This window comes from Neovison vison, chromosome 14 (assembly GCF_020171115.1).
Source record: "Neovison vison isolate M4711 chromosome 14, ASM_NN_V1, whole genome shotgun sequence".
Classification (NCBI taxonomy): Eukaryota; Metazoa; Chordata; class Mammalia; order Carnivora; family Mustelidae; genus Neogale; species Neogale vison.
Window position 1 is genome coordinate 35,561,307 of NC_058104.1, and position 24,231 is coordinate 35,585,537.

Sequence of the window (24,231 nt, forward strand, 5' to 3'; positions counted from 1 at the left end):
TCACAGGTTGGAAACCAGGGGCGCACGAGGTGACAGCTACCTTTTGGCGAAGGAGACACAGGCCCGCCTCCCACCGAGGCCCCAACCCCGCGGGGACACCGGCTCCTGACCCCGCGCCCCGCAGGTACCTCTTGCACAGAGAAGCATCTTCACAAGTGCCGCGCACTCCCTCGTCGTCTGTGCCTGTCGAGGCGGAAGAACAGGAGGGGAAAGCGGGCGTCCTCAAGCTAGTGGCCATGGGCGTGGAGGTTCCGGGATGCTGTGTCCACCGGGGACATGGAAGCGGAGGTCCACAGACGCCGAGGGAACCAGCCAAACGCCGAAAAGACGGGAGAAATGGGCTGGGTTCCACAGCTCTCAGCTGGCGCGGCTCAATGACGTCACTCACGTCAGATTCCAGAAACCTTCTTGCTCATTGGCGAGTCGATCCAGAAGCTTATTGGCCCGGGCTTTTTTTTTTTTTTTAAAACCTCCTCGGCCTGGCTTCCGTGTCACTGGATAATTCTTTCTTTCCCACCCACACAACACGGAAGCTCCCTCAGGCGGAAGGGGAAATTGTCCAATCAGCGACTGGGAAGACGCGCCAATGAGCGGCAAGGTTGTTAGCGTAGCTGACGGGAGTGGCGTCACTGCGTCCGCGGAGTCATCTTTTCTCACACGCGTCTCAGAAGCTGGCGGTTCCGGTCGCTGTTTGTGGACCCCGCTTCCATCTCTCCGCGGGGCACAGCGTCAGCATCCCGGAACCCCCGCGTGCAAGGACAGCGGACTGAGGACGCCCTCTTTCACCTCCTGCTTTTCTCCTGGATACCGACGACGAGGGAGTGCGCGGCGCTTGTGAAGATGCTTCTTTGCTCAGAGGTACCTACGGGGCGCGGGCTCAGGGACCGGCGTCCTCTGGGAGCGGGGACCTGGGTGGGAGGCGGGCCTGTGTCTCAGGAACAGGCTCGTGCGCCCCTCCTTTCGCGGCTGTGAAGAGCCCGGAGCGGGGCTTTGTTTTATGGAGCGGCCGATTATCTCCCCTGTGCTGTGCGCCGGGCCTGGGGATAGCGGGCCTGGGGATGCGCCGGTAGCAGGCAGACGGGGTGTCGGCCTTGTTGGGGCTAAGGTCTTGGTGGAAGACCGGCGTGAAGGGAGTACGTGTCGTGTTGTTGGGGGAAAAGTTCGGGTTCTCCCTCTTGAGTAGATTACATTTTACTGGGGGTTGTCAGAATCCCCACTGTGAACTTGAGATCAGGCGAATCAAGGCGGGGCGGGGGGTGGTTCGGAGGGAGTGCGGTCCCGGGACCGGGTAATACTGGTGCGCGGAGCCAGTCCTTTCCAGAGCGCTTGGGTGGAGGCCAAGGGTGTAGTGGGGCCCTTTGTGGTGGGCCGTTCCTTTTGGGTGGTAGTGGGTGGTGATTGGGAACACATGATGGATAGGTCTGACCAGTGTTTGGTCAAGACAGAAAGCAAATAATTACCCGTTAAATACATAATTCCAGTTTTTCCTTGAGTGCTGAGAAATACAGGGTGTGTTTGAGTTTGTAATTTGGAAATGATGTTTCAGCTGAGACCAGAAGTCTAAGACAAACGGTAGATGTGGGTGTGTGTTCCATTAGAACAGGACGGGAGTGTGAACTGTTAGAAGAATGGACTGTCCATGAGGCTGGAGCCACGTGGTGACTGTAGGGTGGGGAAAACCAAGGTTTGGAGTGAACACTTGCACTTTCTGTAGGTACTTGAGGACTTAGCATAGTGATTTTAACCATGGAGTCCAGTGCCAAGCTGATCTTAGCTCTGCCACTTAAGAGCTGTGTTACTGAAGCACTTCTTTATCTCAGTTTCCTGATGGGAGAAATGGGGATGGTAATAATCCACTTCATAGACGATACGGTATTTAACATTAATAAAAGACTTAGAGCCATGTATGACATGTAATAGGTATTAGTAGTGGTTGATTCAAAAAATAGATAAATACAGACGTTTTGAAGACTTGGGGACAGTCTGTGGTGATATATGTGAATTTAAATGGCTTCGACCCAACTTCATTTCTTCTCCAGTTTGTAGGGGCTGTTGACCACATGTGTAGCACTGTTGAATCAGAAATAGTTTTTCTCTTATTGACTGTTATTTGCTAAGGGAATCTGATGTGCCACTGAAATGATCAGAGAGAAAGAAAATAGTTTTCAGTAACTTATTACAGTTATGTTTCTTGAAAAGCTGTTAGTATGGATTTAATATCTGTTGGGAACAGTTTGTACAAACTTGGTTACTTAAAAAAAGTGCATCAACTGGGGATCTGAAGCTCCAGAAGTTACCCTCGTATCTCTTTGTAGTTAGTCTCCTTACCGCCGCTGGTCATTTTCTGATTTCAGGATCTATGGTAGATTTATGGCAAATCTGTGATTTGCCCCGTCTTGAACAACGTGTGAATGGAATCTTGCCATATGTAATTCCTTTGTCTTCTTTCACTCAGCGGGTTCTTTGAGATTTATCCATGTTGTGTGCACTTATCAAAGATAAAGAAAGCCTGATCCTGGTTAAAGTGGAGAGACGGGATTTTGATCAGTAATAACTGTAGCAATCAGGAAAAGAGTCCCGCATGAATGAAACTCCACCTCGATTTGTAAGAAGGCATTTTAAGGAGAAAATGAAGAAATAAGGCCAGGGACAAATAACGTCAGAGAAGTAACACATTACAAAAAGTAGAATAGGTATTGGTCCATATGAAACCACTTGTATTTTCTCACTGGGAGACAAGGGCCTGACTTTTCAGTGTTGATTGAACAAACAGTAGATGCCTTGAGCTTCCTCAGGCAGGCACTAAGGGGATTGGTGTTGTCCCAGGATTGGGACCTGGTGCTGTTGAAAACCATGTTAATGTTTGTTCAAGTTTGTATATGATGAACCAGGCTTGAGAAGAGGGCTCAGAGCAGTCTGGCTAGAGTTTGGTCAAGGAAGGAGTCTTCGTCGGTATAAAGTAGTTTCCTCCTTTGTATGTAATGTGCATAGACCACGATTTGTTCATCTGTTCATCTGATGATTAGACATTTTGTTGTATCCAAGTTTTTGGTCATTGTGAATAGGCTACAATAAATATTCTTACAGAAGTCTTAAATTTCTCTTGAAATTGTTAGTGGGGTGGGGCGCCTGGGTGGCTCAGTGGGTTAGCCTCTGCCTTCGGCTCAGGTCATGAGCTCAGCATCCTGGGATCGAGCCCCACATGGGGCTCTGTCCTCAGCAGGGAGTCTACTCCTCACCTCCTGCCTGCCTCTCTGCCTAATTGTGATCTCTCTCTCTCTCTCTCTGTCAAATAAATAAATAAAAAAAAAATCTTCTTTTGTTTTTGTTTTTGTAGTTTGTGGATATAAATTGGTACTCTCTCCTTGAAGGGCAATTAAAAATAATGACACATTTAAAATACATGTAACTTTTGATCGAGCAATTCTATTTACCCTGCAGGTGTACCCCCCATGCTTGAAAAGGTGGATATATAAGAATGTTATAACAGTAAAAGACTTAAAACAACCTAAATGTCTACATGGTACATCCATACAATGAAATTCTATTCAGCTGTTAGAAAGAGAGTACAGTTGACCCTTGAACAACATAGGGGTTGGGCGTATGACCTCTCATGCTGTCAAAAATTCATATATAAATTTTGACTCTTCCTAACTTAACTATTAATAGCCTGCTGCCAACTGGAAGCCTGACTGATAATACAAACATAACACAGATTGCGTATTCTCTGTATATTATATACTGTATTCTTACAATAAGGTAAGCTAAAGAAAATGTTATTAAGAAAATCATAAGAAAGAGAAACACATTTATAGTGCTGAACTGTAAAAAAATCCACACGTAAATGGACCCACACAGTTCAAACCTGTGTTATATTCAAGGGTCAACTGTAGATATATAGAGATAAATAATCCCAAGTCCAGTTGTTAGGGAAAAAGGAAGATGTAGGACAATGTTAACAGTATGCTCTTATCTGTATAAGAAATAAGAAAGTATAAAAGGGAGATTACAAACCTCCATGCTAATATATAGGTACAGAGTATTTCTGGAGTCAGACCTAAGAAATCTGTAAAAATGGTTCCTCTGGAGAGGGATCTGGGCATCTGGAATGAGAGAGAGGTTTAGTTACTCTTCTGCAAGATTCTTTCTTTAGTAACCGCATACATGTCTGTTGCTTTTTTTTAGTTAGAAAAGGTGTTAAAGATGTTTAGAAGGATCTGCAATTCTAGCATTCAGAAATAACCACTGTTAACATTTTGATACCTTTTCTCCCAGTCTTTTCCTTTGAGTATTTATAGGTATGTGTGTGTAAATATATACATAGCCCTGTATATATGCCGTTAAGAAACAATCTCCCAAATAATGTCAAAATTGGTATCAAACTGTACCTATAATCTTCTATATTGATTTCTAACATTTATTACTGTGCTGTGATGTTTTTATGTCAGTGCATATTGTTTGAAAACAAAGAATATTTTTAATTTCTATAAAAATATATCTGGATGTATAAAACAGGATGCATGCCAAATGTGAGCCTCAGGTGACATCATAGGGAGTTCTTGTGCTTGAATGGCCTCTCAGAGCTATCCCAAATTGGACTGAGATGGACAGGCCTTTTTACACCCTGGTATTGATGAGTCACTGGATATGGGCCATCCCAGGAAGAAATAAGCCTCTCTGCACTGGAGGCAATCTCTGAAGCAGCTCATAGCATTCCCAGAAGTTAGGGTAACAGATCCTTCACTCAAGACAGATATGGGTAGCATATTATGGTCAGTATCCACTGCAGTCTACCCTTTTTTATGTTCAGATATATTTCTTCATATATGTTCTGGGAGTAGCAACATTATTGTTAGTGTGGGCCCTTTCTCTTTGGAAACTTGAAAAAAAAAGAAGGTTGATGAAACAAACTACAATTCCTGGTCTTGCAGCTAGCCTGAGGGTTATAACTGATACTCATTTTCTCCCTCTTGTTCTGTCTATTCTAGATTCCTCTTACCCTCAGCCATCACCCTCCCTGGTCCCAGCGGCTTACTTGGTGACATGACCTAGACCCTCATCCTTGAAGGGGAGGAACTCCTGGTCACTACGCCCGTTTTAGACTGAAATTGCCACACTTGTGCATTTCTAGTCAAAATTGGGGAAGGGTGCACCAAGAAGTGTCCAGTTGGGTCTCTTGAATGCCAAGCATATTCCTCCATGCCTTTGTTGTATAACCTTCTCATGCCAGAATGGTGACTCCTATTTTTGCCTGCTGGTTCCTGGATTCAAAGAACACAAAGAGCTCAGGTTGGCAGCCATAGTTCATAAGTTCAGGGGAAGTCTTGCTGTGTTCCCTTTGGAGACCTGTACCTTCCAACAGTGCAGAGCTCAACTCCTCAGTCAGGAGGTATGGTTGGGATTCAACACCTTTGCATCCTTAAGCTCTTTAAGAATAGCTCTGTTTTCCACCATCCCTGCCCCCCAGCAATACTGTTGTGGTTTTTTTTGTTGTTGTTGTTTTTAATATGTTTCTTGGCTAGGGCGCGTTTCAGAGGCTTCCATTTGGCCTTCCTCATAGCTGTTACTTCATAGGCCAAGGACCCAATGAGGGGGTTTGTATTATCTATGAAGTATATATATTCTGATTATGTATTTGAGGATAGAAGAAATAACTCACATGTGGGTCTATAGACCAGTGGGCTTCCTGTAGCCTGGACTTTGAATAGGATTTCATTTATTACCTGACACCCCCCCCCGCACCCCCCCCCCAATATGCACGTACTCTAAGAAGGGGACCGTGTTGATTCTTTGGGTCTCTAAGTATCAATGTCAGTTCAGACTCTGTGGTCACAGTCCTTGAAATATTTACATATCCCCATTTTCCCAGTGCGTAGTTGTCTGAGTAAATGGTCTTAGGTACAAATGTTTTGGAATAATATTTGGGGAAATACTGAAGAAATCATTACTGTGTACATTTCCCATAGTGTTGCAGGTTCCCTTCTCACGGGGACATGATCTCTTCTTCAGTTAATAAGCTCCAGGTAGAAAAACAGATTCATGTTTTGAAACTCGGCAAGGAATCATGATGTTAATTGGGGTGATTGACTCAGTCTCCTGGCTATATATTTTTTTAAATTCATCTGAAGACAGAAACGGTATCATCAGATGTAGTAGTACCCTCATTGGATATCCATCTATGTTTCCCCTAGGGACAGCATGTTCTATTACTTATCTCTATGATTCTTTGTAGATCACTTCCCTTGGCTTGCACCTCTGACTTTATATTCCAATAATTGTCTAACTTGGCTTCTGAACATTAAACACCATAATCTGGACTCTATAATTTTTGGGGTTATATTTTACCTATTGCTCTCAGTAAACCCAGTTCTTTAATGGCTTCCTTTGCCATCAGATCTGGCCCATGGAGAGTCATCACTGAAGCTCCTAATGAGACTGGTGCCCCTCACAACAATACGTTTCTTATGTCCTTGACATATGGTACAGCCTCCTGACCTTCTGTAAGTGAATCATCTGGCATGTTTTTCATCTTTACGTAGTATATGGTCTCCAGCATAACCAACTGTCTGATCTTTTCAATTCTTTGTTCCACTGTCTCCCATGGCAACTCTGGCATTTTAACCTCATGTTGCATTGGGCCATCACCTTTTCCATGCTTCTAGAAGCTATCCTAATAGTAAGTCACGTGGTCTCCTGGGGTTCTTATGATGATGTTAAATCTTGAAGTACTGGGAGAGTGCATCCAAATCTAACTTCTCTGTTATCCGCTTTATGTTCCTTTCCTTTTCATCATTGATAACTTCTCTGTTATCTGCCTTATGTTCCTCTCCTTTCATCAAGTGCCCTCAAAGTTCAATCCTACACATTCAGTCTCAGTTCATGCTGACTAGATATTAATTACAGTTCCTTTGGGGTATAGTTCCTTTCCTCTGTTACCCTATCTAGAACATTGAGACTGAACATCATTAAGGCCTACTGGACAGTAGACATCCAAGAGCAAATCTTTTGAGGGAGGTCATTTGTTGCCTTGATGGGAAGAGATCTCTGCATTATCTCAGAACAACGTGGGAGGAATAGATCTTAATACGAAACTTCGGGCCACGTCTGGGGATATCCTCATCTAATGTGTTAAGTCCCATTCCCCCCCCATAGGCAGAGAGAGAGGAGGAAGCAGGCTCCCTGCTGAGCAGAGAGCCAGATGCGGGCCTCGATCCCAGGACCCTGAGATCATGACCTGAGCCGAAGGCAGCGGCTTAACCCACTGAGCCACCCAGGTGCCCTCAAAGTATGATTTAATAAGCTGTGACACATACATAAACCCACAGAACCATCACCACAATCAGGATAATAAATATATTCATCAACCACAAAAGTCGCCTCATAGCCAGCCCTTTGTAATTCATTTTCCCCTGCCTCACTTAGTCATCCCATCCCCCAGGCAGCCACTGCTCTGCTTTCCGTCTACTGGTCTGCTTTCTATCACTATCAGATAATTCCATTTTCTGGAACTTTATATAAATGGAATAATACCCTTCTGTGCTCTTTTTGTTTTATTTTTTTACTCAGCGGAATTGAGATTCAACCATGTTTTCGTGTATATCAATCATCCATTACTTTTTAGTGCTGCTGTGGTATTGCATTGTATGATTACAATTTATCCACTATCTGCTGATGGATATTTTATACACATTTTTTTGTCTTCTAATAAAGCTGCTGAATACTCAGACACTGTGATTTTGTTTCACTGGATTTGGTCTTTAGGTGGACTATAAAAAGACTATAGAGCAAGGGCCAGTAATTCAAATACCCACGGGAGTCAGACAGATAACCTAAGTAAGTACCGGGAAGCAGGGGAAACTCAAAATCAACAGTTTAAGCCTTATGGTGAATGACAAACTGACACTTGGCCTCCGTGTTGGGGGGGATGGAGATTATGACTTATGGGGAGCTCAAAGCCAGTTTAGACTGGTTTAGACAGGTAGCTTATTCTCAGAGCCAACTGTTTCTTGCTATGTTGTCCAATGCTGCCAGGTTTTCTCCCCCCCCACCCCCTTTGTTCTTTTTCTTGTCTTCAGGAACAGTCACAAAACCAGATTTTATGTAAAGTTTCTTGATTTATTTTTTAAATCTTTAAGATGGCACTATTTTCAGGGCACCTGGGTGGCTCAGTGGGTTAAAGCCTCTGCCTTCGGCTCAGGTCATGATCCTAGGGTTCTGGGATCAAGCCCCGCATCGGGGTCTCTGCTCAGCAGGGAGCCTGCTTCCTCCTCTCTCTCTCTCTCTCTCTCTCTCTCTGCCTGCCTCTCTGCCTACTTGTGATCTCTGTCTGTCAAATAAATAAATAAAATAATAAAAAAAATAAATTAAATTAAATGGCACTATTTTCTTTCCCTCCCAAGTATGGCAACAAATGTGAGAAAGTCGGTGTTTGCCTGCCAGGAAGAGAGCTCTAACCAGGAACTGAACTGAGCAGCAGGCACCTTGATCTCAGACTTCCCAGATCTGTAAGAAATCAATTTGATCAAGCCATTCAGTCTATGGCATTTTGTTATAGTAGTCCAAGCTGACTAAAACAGGTAGTTATTCCTTAGCCAGATTGATGTGCTGGGAAAATATAATGAAAAGCTAAGAGAGATTAATCATCAATTGAAAGTTAAAAGTAAAGACTACGGTCTTGGAACGCCCGGGTGGCTCAGTTTGTTAAGTGGCTGCCTTCGGCTCGGGTCACGATCCTAGTGTTCTGGCTCCTGGCTCAGCAGAGAGCTTGCTTCTCCCTCCCACTCTGCCTGCTGCTCTCCCTGCTTTGTACTCTCCCTCTCTGTTAAATTAGTAAATAAAACGTTAAAACAAATTCTTAAAAAAAAAAAGAGGGGCGCCTGGGTGGCTCAGTGGGTTGAAGCCTCTGCCTTCAGCTCAGGTCATGATCTCAGGGTCCTGGGATCGAGCCCCACATCGGGCTCTCTGCCCAGCAGGGAGCCTGCTTTCTTTCCTCTCTCTCTGCCTGCCTCTCTGCCTACCTGTGATCTCCGTCTGTCAAATAAATAAATAAAATCTTTAAAAAAAAATAAATCATACTTTGAATTTGTGTAGTTCACCTCAATAAAACTCTAACCAAACCAAACCTAAGCAAACAAAAGCTCAAAACACAAACAAACAAAAAATCACACCAATTCTCTGCCATATATACTAGCAGGAGCTCCATAAATGTCTACATAAGTGTTATCGACAAGATACTTGTAGTCATTGATTGCTTACATTAATTCAGAAAGAAAAATCTGCAATTCTGATCCTGATGGCTTGCTATTAAATTTTTATCCCTAGAAATGTCATAACATTCAGATAAAAGAGAAAGTCCAAAACTTCTGGAAATGAATAACAGTCTGCCTCTGGAAAGGGGAAGTAAGATGTCAAGGGAAAGGAAAGGCAAATAACTTTTATTTTTCAATTGGTTTCGTGCTTGTAGTATTTCTGTTAAAAAGTTCTTTTTTTAGAAATAAGTTGATTATAAAAAACATGCACTGAAAGATTATATAGGAAGTGATTTGAGTATGTTTTCATTATATAAAACATACTCAAATTGTGTGTGTGTGTGTGTGTGTGTGTGTGTGTGGATAGATAGATAGATTTTTTTTAGAGAGAGAATGGACATGAGTGGGGGAGTTGGGGAGGGGGCAGTGGTAGATGGAGAGAGAAAGAATCTTGGGCAGTCTCCATACCTGGCTCAGAGCCCATGCACGGCTCGCTTTCACAGCCCTAAGTCGAAATCAAAAAGAGTTGAACATTAATCAACTGAGCCACTCAGGAGCCCTTGTTTTCATAAAATATTTCAACCCAGAGATGAGTTATTTTATTATTTATTTGAGAGAGAGAATGTGCGAGCATGAGAGGGGAGAGGGTCAGAGGGAGAAGCAGACTCCCCACCTAGCAGGGAGCCCAGTGTGGGACCTGATGCTGGGACTCCAGGATCATGACCTGAGCTGAAGGCAGTTGCTTAACCAACTGAGCGACTCAGACGCCCTTAACCCAGAGATGACTTACAGGTAATAAAGTAAATTAAACATGTATGAACTTCTGGTGATGAGAGAATTAAGAAACTAGTCATTTATCAAGAATAAGACTACACTTCCACCCAATTTATTAATAACACTGAACACTAGAGTACACCAGACAATGCCTTTAGAGTTCCGAGGAAAGTCAATCAGGTATACAGACCAGGCTGAATGAAAATGTTTGCAAATGTTAACAGACTGAAAGTAGGCGCCTGAGTGGCACAGTCAGTGTCTTGGTTTCATCTCAAATTGTGATCTCAGGGTCATGAGATTGAGCCCCAAGGCAGGCTATGTGCTCAGAGCAGAGTCTGCTTCAGACTCTCTCTCCCTTTCCTCCCCTTACTCCTCTGGCCCCTGCTCTTGCATTCTCTCTCTAAAATAAGTAAATCTTGAAAAAATAAATAAATAAAAGTTTCCCTCCGATTCTTTTAGAAGTAGTTATTGAGGATATTCTCCAGAAAAAAACAAAAAGATAAACCAAAAAAGTAGAAATGGATTCTAGAAAAAGTGGCTCCAACCATGAAGCAGACAGAGAAAAGGAAAGGTGGGTAGCAGGGTTAAAGAAAATTAGGTAAAGGGGAGACAGAAGCCCAGTTTCATTAGATGATTAGGGACAAGTACCAGGGAGCAGAAGAAAGAGAATCTCTAAAAGAGTAGAGAAAATGAAAAGACTTGATACGAAAAATTAGGTAAAATACACAGTTGGGAGAGGGAGGCAATCTGAAACTCTAGGAAAAACAAAGCCGTATAAGCGGTTTGTGTCTCAAATATGAAGCATAAATATTTGGGCGATTGATAGTAAGGGAAGAGAATCCATTTGATCTTCATGTTCTGCACATTTTCCTTTGACTTTCTAGTGGTTCTGACAGAAGTTTTGTGGAGAAGAAAATGTGATTTTGGCACTCTTCTTAGCTTGGAAGTTTGCTGCTAACTTTGAGTGCTCAGAGGACAGAATAGGAAAGACTTATTGACCATTACGTTAAAGGGAGGTGAGTGGAATGAGAAGAAAGAATGGCAGTAGTAAAATTGGAGAGTTGAAATACTTTCTAATTAAGGTTGAAATATTCTCTAGAGTTTCACAGTATATTATTAAAAGTTTCAAAGATAAACAACAAAAAACGCTAAAATGGATGTAACTGTTAAACGCTGAAGTGGATGTTAGCCTAATCCTTACCTTTCACAGCCAGGAGTCATTAGCTACTGCGTAAAGCTGATACGAGCATATTTAGAAATGCTTAAACAATCACAAACAAAAACATGTAAAAGAGGTTGGCCCTGGGGATTGATCCTAGAAGTAGAAAGGGTTATATATTTGTTGCTTTTCATCATAAATTCTTTTGTGCTAATGTTCTGTTATAATTTAATTAGTTTCTTTTTATTTATTGCCATGCGTGCATTTCTTTGACTGGAAAAAATAGATGCTCTTTTTTCCTGTTTATATAAAAACAATATTTTATTTTGTATCTATCCTATTGAGGAAGACTCCCTAAAGTGGGTCAGGCTTCGTTCCAGATCTTTTAAAATAAGCAATGATGTGGAAATCCTAAAAACAGCAAGAAAATTGGAGTAAGCAAATGGTTATTTTACTGATACTTTATTCTCTACCTTAAGGAATGTATAAGAATCTTTGGCTCCTATTCACATAGTTTTACAGTGTACACTGTACACGGTACATTCAGCGTACACTGTACATGTACATTCACAAATGTACAGTGTACATTTTAAGAATACAAAGAATTCTTAAAATGCAACAGTAAGTAAACAAACAACACACACACACACACACACACACACACAAATGGGCCAAAGACCTTAACAGGTATCTCACCAAAGAAGATATGTAGTGGCAAACAGGCACTGGAAAAGATGTGACCAGCGAAATGCAGACTGAAACAACAATGAGATACCACTACATACCTAGTGGTATGGCCAAAATCCCGAACACTGACAATACCAAATGCTGACAAGGATGTGGAGCAATAGGAACCCTCATATATTGCTGGGTAGAATGCAGAATGGTTCAGCCACTTTGGAAGACAATTTGGCAGTTTCTTACAAAACTAAATATATTCTTACCATATGATCCAGCAATCACACACTCCTTGGTATTTATCCAAATGAGTTGAAAACTTGTGTTCAGGAAAAAACCTGCATAGGAATGCCTATAGCAGCTTTATTCATGATTTCCAAAACCTGGAAGCAGCCGAGATATCCCTCAGTAGATGAATGGATAAATAAAAAATTGTGGTACATCTGGACAATGGATTATTATTCAGCACTAAAAATCCATGAACAATCTAGTCCTGGGGACGCCTGGGTGGCTCAGTTGGTTAAGCAGCTGCCTTCGGCTCAGGTCATGATCCCATCGTCCTGGGATCGAGTCCCGGGTCGGGCTCCTTGCTCCGCAGGGAGCCTGCTTCTCCCTCTGACTCTGCCTGTGCTCCCTCTCGCTCTCTCTCTCTGACAAATAAATAAAATCTTAAAAAAAAAAAAAAGCAATCTAGTCCTGAAAAGACATGGAGGAAGCTTAAAGTATATTATTGAGTGAAAGAAGCCGATCTGAAAGGCGACATACTGTATGATTTCAATTATATGACATTCTAGAAAAGACAAACTGTGGAGACAATAGAAAGATCAGTGGTTGCCAGAGGTTGCCAGAGGTCAGGAAGAAGGAAGGATGAGTATACACAGGACAGATTTTTTTGGACAATGAAAATACTAGTATGTTATTATAATGATCTATATAGATCATTATACATTTGTCCAAACCAGCAGAATATAAATCACCAAGAGTGAACCCTAAGGTAAACTACGTACTTTGGGTGATTATGATGTGTCAATATAGGTTCATCTTTGGTAACAGATATATCATTCTGGTGAGTAATATTGATAATGGGGAAGGAGGCCATGCACGTGTGGGCAGGGGGTATAGGGGAAATCTCCATTCTTTCCTCCTTCCGTACCTTCCTTTATTGTACCTAAAACTGCTCTAAAACCATAAAATCATTAAAATAAAAAGAGACTTCCGTGAAAGGAACACCATCATTATCATTATGAGAACAAGTTGGCTGACTGTCTTTCACTTCAAGCAGAACTTAAAGGTCAATAGGATAATTCTGAAATCTTATTTGTGCTAAGATTATCCAAACCGGAAAAAGACAAATTTTAAAGTTAATTTGTCATCTAAATAGTCACAAACTGGGGGTACCTGGCTGGCTGTCAGTAGAGCACGTCACTTTTAATCTTGGAGTCACGAGTTTGAGCCCACATTGGGTGTAGAGATTACTTAAATAAATAAATAGATCTTTTTTTTTTTTAAGATTTTATTTATTTATTTGACAGAGAGAAATCACAAGTAGATGGAGAGGCAGGCAGAGAGAGAGAGAGAGGGAAGCAGGCTCCCTGCTGAGCAGAGAGCCCGATGCGGGACTCGATCCCAGGACCCTGAGACCATGACCTGAGCCGAAGGCAGCGTCTTAACCCACTGAGCCACCCAGGCGCCCCAATAAATAGATCTTTTATAAATAAATAAGTAAATAGTCACCAACTAGCTTTTTGTATTATAAGGCAAAGTTCTTCATGGTATTCATTAATAAATGTTAACCATTTATTCTTCAGTGCACTTATATTACACTTACAATACATTGATGTATAACTCTGTAAATGTAATTTTTAATTTTTTTTTTAATTTTTTTTTAAGATTTTATTTATTTATTTGACAGAGAGAAATCACAAGTAGATGGAGAGGCAGGCAGAGAGAGAGGGAAGCAGGCTCCCCGCTGAGCAGAGAGCCCAACGCGGGACTCAATCCCAGGACCCCGAGATCATGACCCGAGCCGAAGGCAGTGATAATACTAACTACCTACTTTTGTACCAGGTTGGCTAAGAAACTGAGTTGAAATAAAACAAATGGGTATGTGTCTTCCTTTTTAGACATCTAACCCCTCAAGAATGAAACTTCAAATTGGCCAGGGCTCATTTCAGATCATTTGAAATGAGCAAAATGAAGTAGAATACCAAGGTCACCAAGAAATGTGGACTAAGCAAATGGTTGCTCTACCAATACTATATTCCCTATCCTAAGTAATTTAAATTTTTTTTTTTTAAGTCGGCTCCAGGCCCACTGTGGAGTCACCATGGGCCTTGAACTCACAATCCTGAGATCAGGACCTGAGCTGAGATCCCGAGTCAGAAGCTTAATCCACTGAGCTGCCCAGGGACCCCTAACCCTAAATATTTAAGGATCTTGAGCTACTATCCACAGTAGTTTCAGATATCGCTTTTGATATTTTGTTCATACCTATGGGTTGATGCTGTTCATGAAAATTGTGGTATTTGAAAATCTTTGCCAAGAATTTTGGAATCTTAAGAATTTCACAAATGCAGAGGCTCCTGGGAGATGTGTGATTACATAACAAAGTCAACACATTATGATAACCATTACTTTATTTTACCAAATAGCTAAACTTTAAATGTACCTATTGTTTGTTTGTATTTATGATTTTTCAGTCTGAATCAACTAATATGAAAAATTTGTGAAGAGACAGAAATTGGAAAAAGATCAAGTCATTCTTGCATACCATTAAGTATTTTTGATTATATTTTATAAACTATAGGAATCACAGAAAGCTTTTGTGCGTTTTTTTAAGGGTAGTGAATGAAAGACAAAGACTTTTTAGAAGGCTATTATACTTGTTATGGTGGAGTCAAGCCTAGCCTTACAATTTAGAACATAGGACACTAAGTAATTATTTATAAACATCAGCTTAACTATTGAGTTAAGTGAGAGGGCAAAATAAAGAAAATTTTAGATTTCTCTAAACTCAGAAAGTTGACTACTCTGTGCCCTTGGATTTTTTTTTCTTTTTTAAAGATTTTATTTATTTACTTGACAGAAAGAGATTACAAGTAGGCAGAGAGGCAGTCAGAGAGAGGAGGAAGCAGACTCCCAGCTGAGCAGAGAACCCAATGCGGGGCTCAGTCCCAGGACCCCGAGATCATGACCTGAGCCGAAGGCAGAGGCCTAACCCGCTGAGTCACTCGGGCGCCCCGTGCCCTTGGATATTTTTTAAAATGGCTAAAAAGTTCTTAGCAAGATAAAAATAACACGGCAATAATACCAATGGCATTTCTGTAGAATTGTTAATTTGTTTAATACTCATAGTGACTCTATGAGATAGGTACTGTTGTTTTTTCCAACAACTGAGGAAACTGAGGTACAAAGAGATTTGTCCAAGGTCACACAGCTTTCTAGAGCAGTATTGTTTCAAAGTCCTTGTTTTTAATTACTACAGAGATTACAATGTGAAGAGAAATTGGGAAATCTGAATTTTAAGAAAGCATTATTTTAAATGTTTAAATTTTGAACTGGAGCTTCCTGGCAAGTAATCGGAACGTGAGGAATCTTAGCTGAGGAAAAATCAGAACCAGTAATTTTGGGAGACTTTTAAAATGCAAGAATGCGGGGGCACCTGGCTGGCTCATTGGGTTAAGCCTCTGCCTTCAGCTCAGGTCATGATCTCAGGGTCCTGAGATCGAGCCCCACATCAGACTCTCTGCTCGGCGGGGAGCCTGCTTCCCACTCTCTCTCTGCCTGACTCTACCTACTTGTGATCTCTCTCTGTCAAATAAATAAATAAAATCTTAAAAAAAAAAAAGTGCAAGAATGTGGTTGAGGACAATTAGGGAGTTGAACTGTGGGATGAAGAGCAGGAGCTAGCAAAGGAATAAGACCAGTAAATCAGGTAGCTTGTAAAAATCAGGAATTGTCCTTAAATAAAGGGAAGTAGGATTTTAAGAAGGGGCTAGGGGTTGGATATGCCAAGAAAATGAGGAAGGAGAAAATGGTCGGAAATTATAACTCTGTCGATCTTAAAGTGTAAGTTCATTTTGTTATGAAGTCTAATTAAGCTAAGGGATAAAGTGCAAATGAAGGCAGTGACTGCTTCTTTTCAGAAATGTGTGTGAAAGAAAGGCTGATAATACAGTACCTGGAGAGAATAGTAGCACTGAAATTAAAAAACAAAAAACCAAAAAACCAAAAAAAAAAAAAACAGCAGTAACGGTGTGTTGAAAAGCAAAAAAGGAAGAAGCTGGTGGATAAGGACATTGAAGATACAAGACCTTACAAAAGTAGTGGTGGAGGGAAGTGAGAAGGGGTGGCTTACACCGTCCAAGGAAGACTGGCTTTGGAAAAAAGAGAACAGGTTGATTTGGTGAGAATTTTTGAGATCAGGAACACAATGTGACTACAGATACTTCAAGATGGAGAGAATATCAAACTGGAGAATTTGTAATCACATTGCTTTGATCCCTGGAAACTAAATGAAGTTATTATTTTTTTTTTTTAAGATTTTATTTATTTATTTGACAGCGAGAAATCACAAGTAGTCGGAGAGGCAGGCAGAGAGAGAGAGAGGGAAGCAGGCTCCCTGCTGAGCAGAGAGCCCGATGCGGGACTCAATCCCAGGACCCTGAGACCATGACCTGAGCTGAAGGCAGCGGCTTAACCCACTGAGCCACCCCTTTTAGTACAGATTGCACCTGGCACCTTTAATAACAAGGAAAGCTGGAAACAGTCTTTGCAAAGAATATAAAAGAAACCAGAGATTAGTGCCTGTGCGTGTGTGTGTTTAGGTCGGTTGCGACTTCCTCCAGTCAAACCGCCACACACTTTGTGCCCTTTTTGGAAAGAAACCAGAAATTAGGGTAATTTACTGAAGATTGACTCTGAGGACTGTAAAGGATTTGAGCCATTCTAAGGCAATATTAAAACAGAGCCGGCTCTAGCAACAGAGAATTTAGTCACTAATTGGGTTGATGAGCCGGGAGATTAAGGATTCACTTTTGTACTGAAAAGTCGTGAGCAGGTGAAAGGTAGGCGCCACCGTCACGGAAACGCGCGGCTAGGAAGAGGCGACGTTCAAGGGCATATTTTGATCACGATCTCACGTTAGTCACTTCTCACGTCCATTTCAGAGCCACTGAAAATAGCCCTATGCTGTGGGAAGAGAAATCGCATTCCAAAACTGAGGCTGTATTTTCCCGGTCTAGCTACATTCCTTTCTCACTAACTGGCCAGCGCTGCCGCCTTATGCAAAGCCAGCACTAAGGAGAGGGTCTGCTTTCCAGAGGCAGGGACGACGCCAGCCGGCCCGGAGCAGGCATGGCAGCGTCTAGATTGGCACGGGAGGGCCTGAACAGTTCTCCACACCTTTTCAGCCTTCCTCGCGAAAGCGCCTTGCAGCTGTCAACGAGAAGTATAGCTAACGCAATGCTAAGCTCAGAGACCCTCTTCAAACCCAGGAGAGGCGGGAGAAGGCTTTGGCTCCTTTACCCCTTCCCATTTCCGCAACGGGCGACCCAACGTCGGACGCGGACAGCACGATCAGGCGGAGCTGCGGAGCAGCACTAGTCTCGAGACGTGGGGAGGGGCCCCGGTGAAGGGGCCAGGGCCGGGCCTCCCTCCCAGGTCTCGGGAGAGCTCCCAAAATGGCAGGCAGCAACTCCGCTAGCGGGGCGCGCAGCCGCCACAGTGGCAGCCCTTCCACCAGCCTCAGGCGGCCCAAGAACCATCTACAACGTCCTCACCTAGAGGTGCCCGCTAATTGCGACTGGCTGAGCTAGGTACGGCTCCCCGCGGGGGCGGGGTCTCCACGCAGCGGCCGCGTTTCCCGCCCCGCTGGTGCGCATGCCTGCAATCCCCACAGGAAAGCGTTTGCCGGCGTGCGGGTCGGGGCCGGCAGAGGGCGGTTCGGACCCAAGTCTGCAGCGGCGCCCTTGGCGTGTGGAAAATACCACCAGATGGCGGGCTAGGATTGCAGCTGCGTTGAAGGCGCGGCCCCCGCTCCCGAACCCCTGGCGACCACCCGGTAACATCCCCCCACCCCCACACATCGGGCATAGCACACCGGAGACTTTTTTTGGGGAAACTAGGTCGACGGGCCGCGGCGCCCGGATGGGCAGCTGAGGTGAGTGTGGGCGGCGGCGGGGGTGCGGGAAAGGGGGAATGCGGCGGCGGCGGCGGGGGTGCGGGAAAGGGGGAATGCGGCGGGCGAGAGTGAGGGAGCGCGGGCGAGGAGCCGGCGGGCGGGTGGACCGGGCCCCGCGCGGGGGAGGAAGGCCGGCTGCGCGGGCCTGTGCGGGGCGGGGCAGTCGCTGGTTGTACGGGCGCGGGCGGGGGGGGGGGCGCCTGTGGGCGCGGCGTTCACCCCGGAGCCCTCGTTCCTCCCCACCCCTCCCGCGGGCCTGAAATTTCTGCCCCAGCCTGCTCGGGCACTACAGCGACGGGCGCCGAAGGCTTTGTGGCGCGCTCGGGACGGCCGCCAAGCTAGCCCTCCGCCGTCCTCCCCACCGCCCGGACTCTCGGGACTCGCCCGCCGCCCTGCGTTTCTGCGGTGTTTAGCGGCGGCGTCACAGGACAACGAGCTCGCCTCCGCGGAGGGGCCTGGGGGTCGCTCGGCGTGGCGGCCGGCCGAGGCTGCTTGCGGCTTGGTGACGGGGGGAGAAGGGGCGTCGAAGCCAGGCTTTCCCGCTATCTGCCTTCCCCGCCCCGACGGAGGCCTCCCTGTAAAACGTGTGCAGGCCAGAGCACTGCCCGCTGGTTTGCCAGTTCCGGGGAAGAAGAGCCCGACAAAAGTTGTTTTCCCTCCTTTCTCGGGCCGGGGTGAAGAGCTGGGAAACCGGAGTGCCTGGAGTTGGCCCTGGGCCTTGTTTGGAGGGTCTGAACTGGGTGCTTCATATGTGCTCTAGGGGCCGAAAAAATTTTTCAGGTCTCAGGATTGTCACGTCACCTTTTCTACCCACGTTTGAAATGTTATCGATTCTCTTCACATTGCAGAGCATCGTGCCCGGGCCGTATAAATCGTGGGATGGTTTCGGAAGCTTATAGACCCCAAACAGTGCTGTCTGTGTGTGACGACAGCGAATTATTTGCTGTGGAAGTTCTTGTTAAGGTGGTGAATATAGTTTATTCCTAATTGTGGTCGTGACTAGAAAGGAGTATACTTTGCATCTTCTTAAGGAAATACTTTTTACAGTGTAAAAAGTATTTGAATTGGTATAGAGAAAGTTCAGTGTTTTGTGAATTATGTGGAATTTTAGTGTGGGGCTTCCCTTTTAGTTTTCTGTGTGTTTTTAAGAAAACTGCAAATTTTGATGGTGATATACCTAGGAAAGTATACACAGCAATGAAACTAAAAACAGTTTATTGTATGTATATTGTACTGTATTTTCATATTTATAGCGATAATATCAGATTTTTTTTTTAAATTGCAGAAGGGGGTGGGCGCCTGGGTGGCTCAGGGGGTTAAGCCTCAGGTCATGACCTCAGGGTCCTGGGATCGAGCCCCGCATTGGCCTGTTTCTCCCTCTCTCTCTGCCTACTTCTCTACCTACTTGTAATTTCTCTCTCTGTCAAATATATAATATTTAAAAAAAAAATTGCAGAAGGGGGGAAATCTATTGAAAGATCCGGAAAGGTGGTCTGTTTGCTTTTGATATTTGTGAACGCTTACAACACAGATTGTTTGCTTTCTAAATAAAATTCTGGAAAAGCTACAGGTGTTCTAATTTTTTTTTCTTTATATTTTTTGGGATGTATTTTAAATTTCTTTAAGTGGTTTACCAGTGGTCGTTTTTACAACCCAACCAGCTACTGTTGGGTGGAAATTTCGCAGTATCGACTTTAGTTTTTGATGTTCTGACAGCTGGAAGATACTGAAATAGATGGGAAATGATGTGACTTGGATTCCTTCCGTTGAAGACAGTAATAAAATTACTGTTGATTTGAATGGCTCTTTCAAAGCCTTAAGGAGGGCTGTGGTGTAGAGGAAAGAGCCCTGGACTGAAGTTACTTTAAAGAACATTCCCTGAGTTTGTCATCTTAGGGTGTCACTCTTTGAGCTTTACTTTCCTCATCACTAAAATGAAGGTACTAAATTATATGAAAGCTGTTTAACAAGATCTGTATGAAAAAGCCCTTTTTAATAGTTAAAACTTCAAACATTTTGGGGCGCCTGGGTGGCTCAGTGGGTTAAAGCCTCTGCCTTCGGCTCGGGTCATGATCCCAGAGTCCTGGGAGCGAGTCCTACATCTGGTGCTCTGCTCAGCAGGGAGACTGGTTCCTCCTCTCTCTGCCTACTTGTGATATGTCTGTCAAATAAATAAATAAAATCCTAAAAAAAAAAAAGTTAAAACATTTTATGTAGTTTTTACCTTTTCCCCTTGATTCTGGATCTGTTTATCTTCATAATCAGTGCTGTGAGGATGTCTAATGCACCATGAGGGAAGAAAATGCATCTCTTTTTAGCCTGGGTTCAGGTGTACAAGAGTATCTGGCTCTAGGGTCCCAAACAGACTAGGTCCAGGCACTTAACTGCTGAGAAAATCCAAAGGCTGAGACAAAAGGTGGTGAAACAAGTTTATTTCAGTGAGGCAACCACTGGGAGAACTGTTTCTCCCAAATGCTAAAACTTCTAGGTTTCCGTAAGGAAAATGTGAATCTAAGGTGCGTGGGTACATGCGGGGGGGACAGTGAAGGTCAAGTCAGTCATTGTCCTAGAGTTCGTCACGTGGGGTCTTGGTGGCCCAGGGCGGTCCTTATTGGTTGTGCGTGTAGTTTTGGTTCTTATCAGGGGATGCTTTGCTGGTAGGGTTGATGAGGGAGCAGGAGGCTGACTGAGGACAAAGCAAACGCTGGCACCTTGCACCCCCTCTCCATCTCGCAGGCCCTCTTGAGCATATGAAAACTCCGTTGAAACCTCCCTTCCCTCACCTTCTCCCAACCGCAGGATATGGAAAACTCCGTTGAAACCTCCCTTTCCCTCACCTTCCCCCAACCGCAGGGTACCTAACCTGCCATCCCTCACAGCCCCGGGCAGCAGCTCTTTCTGCCCATGGGCCCTGTCCCCGTGTTTTAATAAACCACCATTTTGCACCAAAGATGTCCTAAGAATTCTTTCTTGGTCATTGGCTCCGGACCTCAGCCCATCGAACCTCACCTAGGTTCTAGAACTTCATCATATGGTGCCCAGCGTGGGGCTGTGAGTCTTTATATTTGGACTCTGAGCTTCGGTGCAAAGTTGGTGAGGATTTTCTCTCTCCTTTTCCTTTAGTCTCATTTCCGGGGGTTTTCAAGGAGTGTGGTCTTACTGGAACACTTGCATGTCAATTGCTCAGGCTGTAATCCTCTAGCGGGGGAGGAGAGCATCTGCCTTTTGGCTGTAAGTTAATACCCTGGCCGGAATGGCAATAAGACCCAGAAACTTGATGGCCTCTCTTTATTCCTGTTCTTATATAGTTGTCTCTCTTGGGCACGGACAGCCACCTAAGTCACCAGGACGGCTGCCAATCTTAAGACTCCCGTGTGAGGGGCGCCTGGGTGGCTCAGTGGGTTAAAGCCTCTGCGTTCGGCTCGGGTCATGATCCCAGAGTCTCCTCCTCTCTCTCTCTCCGCCTGCCTCTCTGCCTACTTGTGATCTCTATCTGTCAAATAAATAAAATCTTAAAAGAAAAGACTCCCGTGTGAGATTTCCTCCTGATTGATCTAATGTGATCCCCTCCACATCCCTGGTCTAGCCACTTCTGGCCGCGGTGACCTCCACTGGGAGCCGGCGGAACCCAGTACCCTATTGAATTAAAACGCAACCGGGGGACCATTTCCTGGGGAAGTTGGCTGTAAGGACCACATGTGTTGGAATGTCGCATAGACCATGATGGATTTCAGCCTTTACTGTTTCTTGTCAGTGTCTTCTGGTAACTACTTAAAGCTACAAAATTGGGTAGTTTCCCCTTGCCAAACTTTTCTAGTATTTCCATGGGTTAAAATGACAAAACAGTATGCAGTCTTCAGGACAGAAGATGGCATGGCATGGCACAGTATTTTGGTCCATTCACCAGGCACCCATCAGCAGCCTAGGATGTGGGGAAGGGGAGGGACGCGGCACCCCTCCAGGGCCTTTAACGGCAGGAATGCCTTCCCTGGGAAGGCAGGATGGTGATCAATAGCGATTTTTGTTGAGGGACTCTGGTCGCTTTTGACACACGGGAACCTCTGACGTATTTTGTGTGGGACGCCACCCAGGAGTCAGGGTGGGGGGGATTTGGTAATGGACTTTGTTTACTTTTCTGGGAGCATGGCATCAGTAGGCTTCTTCAGTTCTTGGGGTGCCTTTTAACCCACTGGAAATAATTTGGATTTGCAAAACTTGGAGGGGCACCTGGGTGGCTCAGTGGGTTAAAGCCTCTGCCTTCGGCTCAGGTCATGGTCCCAGGGTCCTGGGATCGAGCCCCACATCGGGCCCTCTGCTCAGCAGGGAGCCTGCTTCCTCCTCTCTCTCTGCCTGCTTCTCTGTGATCTCCGATGTCAAATAAATAATTAAAATCTTAAAAAAAAAAAACTTAGAAAAGGACTGAGGCCCTGTAACACTGCATGGCCTCAGTGGGATCTATCAGTTAGATCTTCTCTGCAGGAAACAGAGCAAATGGACTTAGGTAGGATATCTTCATTGCTCATACCTAGGCCTTCATTGCTCTGCACCAGGACCCCAAACTAAGGAGCTTTTGCAGAATATGTTTGCCCAAATGAGTCAGCTAGTAAACTTGACATACTGGATGATAATTACGTTAATAAGCCTTCTAGTAAACCCAGGTTGCTGGGCCATCCCTAGCAAAGGGGACTCTGACCTTATTTCTCTCTGTTCCTCCTGATAGATGTGGGGTCTTCTCTTTTACTCATTTCTCGTTAATGGCCATAACTGGAGCCAGCTGGGGTTAGTCTAACTCGAGACAGAGACCGTAAGGAATATTCCCAAGCAGCTGCCGAAACTCCCTTTGTTTCAGGGAAGTTTGCCTGTCTTCTCTGGCCCGACTTGGACTGCTTAACCCCTCCCCGCTTGCTGGTGGGAAGGCATGGCATCTGCTCCTCTAAAGAGGATTGGGGCTGATGAGCTCTCAAACCAGGAATCCTTTCTCTGCCTCCTGGCAGCACTTTGTTTCTTCTATCTCCCCCTTCTCCTGTTTTCTGCACCAGCGTGTGTGGGGCCTGCATAACATTCCTCTAGACCATCCTTGGTGCCTCCTGCACCTTCTCTCTTCACTGTCAAAAAGCAAGAAGAGCACCCCCTGGACCTAACACCCCCCACTCCAGATCTCCCCACTCGTGTCTCAGGTAAACATTCAAAGTGGAGTGGGCCCAGGTGGAACGTAAGTCAGTATCGGAACTAAGTTAAGCTTGTTGGTTTAATTAAGATAGACATGCTTTTAAATTATCAGTAGCAAATGTGAAACTTCGAAGTTTACTGAAGGTCAGATAAGCTCGTGTTATTTGTTAAAATTTGGTAGCAAAGAAATTACTAAACTGGGGCACCTGGGTGGCTCAGTGGGTTAAAGCCTCTGCCTTCGGCTCAGGTCATGATCCCAGGGTCCTGGGATAGAGGCCCGCATCGGCTCTCTGCTCGGCAGGGAGTCTGCTTCCCTTCCTCTCCCTCTGCCTGTGTCTCTGCTGACTTGTGAGCTCTGTCTTTCAAATAAATAAATAAAATCTTTAAAAAAAGAAAAGAAAGAAATTACTAAACTGATGGTTAATTGTCTGTCTCAAAGTTTTAATGGGCATTGCTGAAGTAGCTTTCAAAGTCTTTGGTAACCTGAAACTTTAAAGTTTTGGTTGGATGACAAGTGGAATTAAATTGTGGACATCTAGGTCTTAACCAAACAGGATAAAATGCTAAGTCATTAGTTACTGGATGTAGGTTTGTGCTTTTGACTTCTTACTGCAAAGAAACTAAGAGTATTTAAATCTGTTGGTAAACGTGTTTTGCGCTGAACTGATTCATAAATTTCCCATCTGAGGAATTCTGTTGTAACAGTTCATAGTTGGTTAATACTTAGTCTTCACTAGAGGTTAAAGTGTTTCTAAAAGTACAAAATTTTGCTAACTGTAAGACTGTTGGAAATAAAGGAAGCAACTCTGTATGTAGGAAAGTAGGAGATACGTAAGAAAGATTTAAGGAACGGAAGTACATTTTATTGAAGGTAAAAAGAAGGTAATTTGTCCTGCTGGTTGTTTGGAAGGAAATGGCTTGGGACAAAACCTGAATGCAAAGGAAAGTAGAAGGTTTGTGAAGGGAAATCTTCAGAAAAGGAATTTTAGTTATGGTCAGGACGGACTAAGATGGAAATGAAT

At 44.2% G+C, this 24,231-nt stretch overlaps 1 protein-coding gene across 3 annotated transcripts in view; it reads left to right on the plus strand.

The window, feature by feature from the left end:
* The first annotated feature begins 657 nt into the window (after positions 1-657).
* LOC122895785 (thyroid receptor-interacting protein 11-like) overlaps positions 658-24,231 on the plus strand; it is a 294,071-nt gene continuing 270,497 nt past the window's right edge. For 2 of the 3 annotated variants that reach the window (XM_044233482.1, XM_044233486.1), the window contains exon 1: positions 658-858. The gene's annotated coding sequence lies outside the window, so the exon portion shown is untranslated. Of the gene's footprint in view, positions 859-17,802; positions 18,020-24,231 lie in introns of those variants that run through there. The other variant, XM_044233487.1, reaches the window with a different exon arrangement.